Source organism: Tupaia chinensis, unplaced genomic scaffold, assembly GCF_000334495.1.
Source record: "Tupaia chinensis unplaced genomic scaffold, TupChi_1.0 Scaffold142961_1, whole genome shotgun sequence".
NCBI classification, from domain to species: Eukaryota; Metazoa; Chordata; class Mammalia; order Scandentia; family Tupaiidae; genus Tupaia; species Tupaia belangeri.
In genome coordinates this window covers 524,577-529,269 of record NW_006202806.1, presented here as the reverse complement: position 1 = coordinate 529,269, position 4,693 = coordinate 524,577, and the positions used below count along the sequence as shown (strand labels likewise).

Below are 4,693 nucleotides of genomic sequence, written 5' to 3'. Positions count from 1 at the left end.
ATTAAGCATTCTATGCTAATTTTTTTAGGGATCACCATACTGCTTCCACAGTGACTGGAACAACTTGCATTTCCACCAGCCGCAATACACTAGGGTTTCAATTACTTCACATCCATGCCAAAACCTTCTATTCACACATATATGTATAAAATATGTCATCTGAATATATGTGTGTATATATGTATATATGTATATACATACACATAATATGACATTCTAAGGGTGTGAAATAGTATCTCACTGTGTTTTTTTTTTTTTTTAGTTTGCCAAAGTGTGTGTATGCTCACCAGAGAGAGACAGGAGACATACACACACACATACACATATACAGAGAGAGAGAGAGAGAAGGAAAGTGAGAATGCACCCCTCACTGAGAATGGTCACACTGTATTCCTTTTCCTCTATCATTCCCTCCTTTTGGGATTTTGGACATGCACACACGTGTACCTGGTGTGTTTCTCAAGATATAGGGAGCAAAACTTGAATGACACAATTGGCCATGTGGTAATCCAGCTGCCTCAATCACCAGGCCACAGGCTGACCCTCTCGCTGTGGTTTCAATTTTTATTTTCTTAATAATTAATGGTGTTGAACATCTTTTCATGTGCTTATTCACAATTTGTACATCTTCTTTGGAAAAATTGCTATTCAAGCCCTTTGCCTGTTTTTGAGTTGGGGTTATTATTGTTCTTGAGTTTTAGCTGTTTCTATATTCTGGATATTAATCCCTTACAAGATATTTAATTTGCAAGTATTTTCTCCTATTCATGGGTAGCCTTTTTTCTTTGATAGTATATTTTTATGCAGAAAAAATGTTTAATTTTGATGATGTCTAATTTATTTATTTTTTCCTATGTTGTCTGTGCTTTCGGTATGTCCAATAAATCATTGCCAGATGTAAAGTTTTAAAGATTTCCCCCTCAGTTTTCTCTTAAGGGTTTTAAAACTTTAGTTCATACAATTTAGGGCTTTGATTTATTTTGAATTAATTTTTGAGTATGATATGAGGTAATGTCCAACTTTATTCTTTTGTATGCAAACATGTAATTTTCTCAATACCATTTGTCCTTTTCTAATTGATTTTTTTTTTTGAGAGGTTTTAGCCACAGGGCACGTGCACTCGCCAGAATGATAGAGAGAGACAGAGAGACAGAAAGCGAGAAATCAACCCCCAGGGGAGATGGCCATGCTGCAATCTGTCTCTCGCTTTCTGTCTCTCTGTCTGTCTCTGTCTGTCTGGTGAGCACACACGCCCTATAGCGAAAAACTCTCAAAAAAAAAAATATTATATCTTCCAACCCATAACATGGGATATTTTTGCATTTATTTGTGTCATTTTTAAGTTTTTCACCAGTGTTTATACTTTTCAATGTACAAGACTTTTTAACCTCTGGTTAATTTTATTCTTATGTTTTTTTTATAATTTAAAATATTTATTGATTCATATTTTCCAGTAATTTTTTTAAAAATTCAGTCACTTTAGCTAATATTTCTCTCTGCTCTCAATACAAAACCAAAACCATTTTTCTTACCCAAAATTATAAATTTATGTATATTTTTATAATTAATGAATTTATAATTCACTGTGATTTTCACTTGATAAAAATGCAACTAAGATCACAGTTCCTAATGGATCATATGTCACGATGAAAAAGCTGAATAGGCAAAGCCTTACTCTGACCAAAATACCAAATCTGGAATTAACTTTTCAGGCTATAGATGACTTTACTTAACAGCCCTGCACACACTGGAGGGTCCCAGTAGATGTTCTTAATGTCATAAATGAAACCGATGACACCCCAATGCTGCAAACAGCAGCAAGGAGAGAAAGGAAGATCTTGCTGATTCAGTTTTAGTCTTCAACAGATTTCTCTTGTCCATTTTCTTCATCAGGCTCATTTTTTTTCTTGCATAATTTTCTTCCTCATTGTCTCCTATTTTTTCTTTAAGGCTTTCTTTATCTTCAGCAAAACTTGTCTTCTCTTGATTGGTGAGGTACTCAAATGCTTTTCCACTTTGGCCTTTTCTTTGAAACAAACTCATCAGATATTCCTAATACTTTGAAGGTGTTAAAATAATGCTTTTCTGTTGCCATTCTTGCATTTTTCTGAACAACTCTTTCAAATAGTAGTGGCCTCATTTTTAATTTTTCTTCTCCTCTAGTTCTCATCAGTATTCTCTCATCCTTTCCTTTTCACTCTTTCTTATGGCTTGTTTTTGCATTCTGGAAGATCCTGGAGGCACAGGAAGGTTGCAGGTACAGGCATGAACTTTGCACTTGGACTCTTTACTGGTGACTTAGTATGCCTTAGAGCAAAAAAATGTCAATGTGTTTCTTTTAAATTATTTTCATCTGTTTTAATGTCTGCCAAAATTTTCTCTCTTTTAGTAGATACATGTGAAGATTCATGGAGATTAAATGGTTTACAGTTTGTCAAGAGTTTTGGACATGTGTGTTCTGAGGTATCTCTCAGGAAGGTCTTTATAATCAAGAGTCTGTCACCTGAACTTATGTTTACACTTCAACTTTTCAACCTGTTCAAGGTACTTGGGATTCCTGGAAGGCCTGAAAGCTGGTCTATGAGATAGAGGGGAGGAATTCTGTGAACACTTTTGGACATTCTGTTGTGTCCTAATGTTTCTATTGAGTTCTTCCTCTTTTTTTTTTTTTCTTTTTTTGGAGAAGGTTTTGCTATAGGGCGCGTGCGCTCGCCAGACAGACAGAGAGAGACAGAGAGACAGAAAGCGAGAAATCACCCCCCAGAGGGGATGGCCACGCCGCAATCTCTTCTCCTTCATTCTCCTCTCGGGATCTTGGGCACGCACGCACACGCGCCTGGAGTGAGTTTAAGCCACCGGGTTCAGGACTCGAACCACGGTCGACTACGTGGGAGTCCAGCGACATAGCCATTACGCTAATTGCTGGTCCCGAGCTCTTCTTCTTTTAACTTGTCATTTATAGTTGAAGTATAAGTAGATTGAGATATGAGTAAGGCTTTAAATTGATTTGTTTTCTTTTTAGACTTTAAAAAGTCTCTCAGTTGCTTTTCGTAGGTTGTTCACTTCTGTTTATCCCTTCCAATAAATTCAAATGGCTTTTGTAAGGTCAAAAGAGCTTCTTTGTTTCTCTCCTTCATATTCTTCCTCTGTTCTTATTTTGCTTGACCATGTCATGATAAAGACAGTTTAAGACATGTTTAGGGACTGGATTAGCTTGGAATTTCTTCTTACATGCTAAATCATTATCTTCTTTTTTCAGCAGTTTCTGTACCATTTCAATATCTCATTTAGATTCATGATCTCTTGTCTTTTCTTCTATTCTCTAATCATTATTTGAAAAGGTTTAGGTATTGTAATCATTGGCATCCATCCTTTCGGTTTCTTCTTTGGTTTTTCAACTACTTGGAACACAGTATCATCAGACTGAATATAATCTTCCACACAAAAGTTTGTCTACATGCTGTTAATCAGCTCCTTAGCATAGGTCATAATTCTGTTTTTTCTGAGATACCCATTTTCTAGGTTGAGCAACTCTTCTTTGGAGGAGGAAAACTGGCCTAAGTCAGGCTCTGAAAATGATATTAAGGAGACAGGATGAGAGTTCTTTCCTGATACAGATCTGGAAGACACTAGAAGAGTCTTCCCTGATGACCACTGGCTGAACTTCCTTTAAATTTAATTTATCCTGGTACATTTTCTCTAATTTTACAATAGTTTCTATATGGGCAGACTTCAGCTCTTCTAGTATACTGATGACCACTGGCTGAACTTCCTTTAAATTTAATTTATCCTGGTACATTTTCTCTAATTTTACAATAGTTTCTATATGGGCAGACTTCAGCTCTTCTAGTTTACTGAAATATTCTTAATCAGAGTAGTAAACACCAGAAAAGTTCATGTAGTCCTCATAGTTTATTGGTGTACATTCATTCATTCAAGAAAAGTTGGTGTTCAAATCAGCCTCGTGATGAATCAACCCACAGGTACTCTGCTCTCAACAAAGAAACTGAAGCTCAGGAGAGTTAGGTGACTGATGCTCCTGCAGGCTGCACTTTGCCCTCCTCTTCGTCCTTCAAGGCCACTGCTGCTTCCGCCAGGGACTCCAAGGGGTCTCTGAGTTCATATTGTGCCCTGGTGTTGGCATTTACTGGGGTCTGGAGACTAGCGGCCACTGGCTTCATGGCTTGGTGGGTGGGTGGCATCCATTGCCCTGCCTCAGGCCTGAGCACCCCTGCACTGTCCCGGGGCCCTTATTATTTTTGATGATATTGTAAATATTATTGTTTTCTTAATTACTTTTTGAGTTATTCGTTGTTAGTGTATGGAAATGTATCTGACTTTATGTTTTGATTGTGTATCTTTCAAAACTTTGAAAATATTTTTAAATGGAATCTTTAGGGTGTTGCACATAAAAGATGATGTTATCTGTGACAGAGATTATTTTACTTCTTTATTTCCAATTTGGATGACTTTTATTTCTTTTTCCTGCCTTATTGCTCTGGCCTTTCATTATAATTATTATTATTTTTTCACATAATCAATAATGGTGACTAAACTCAATTAAAATTTTTTTCTTTTTAATTTGTGACAATGGGCCCAACAGGTGGCATAGTGGTTAAGGGTTAAGGTGTTGCACTCTCTCATGGCCAACCAAGATTCCAGTCCCAGACAAAGCAGCTTCGAAATCATGCTG

The 4,693-nt window shown here is 36.7% G+C and overlaps 1 pseudogene; it reads right to left on the bottom strand.

Annotated features, from left to right (window-relative positions):
* Positions 1 to 1,852: 1,852 nt before the first annotated feature.
* On the bottom strand, positions 1,853 to 4,202 carry LOC102485135 (protein FAM161A-like; annotated as a pseudogene).
* Between the last annotated feature and the right edge of the window lie 491 nt (positions 4,203 to 4,693).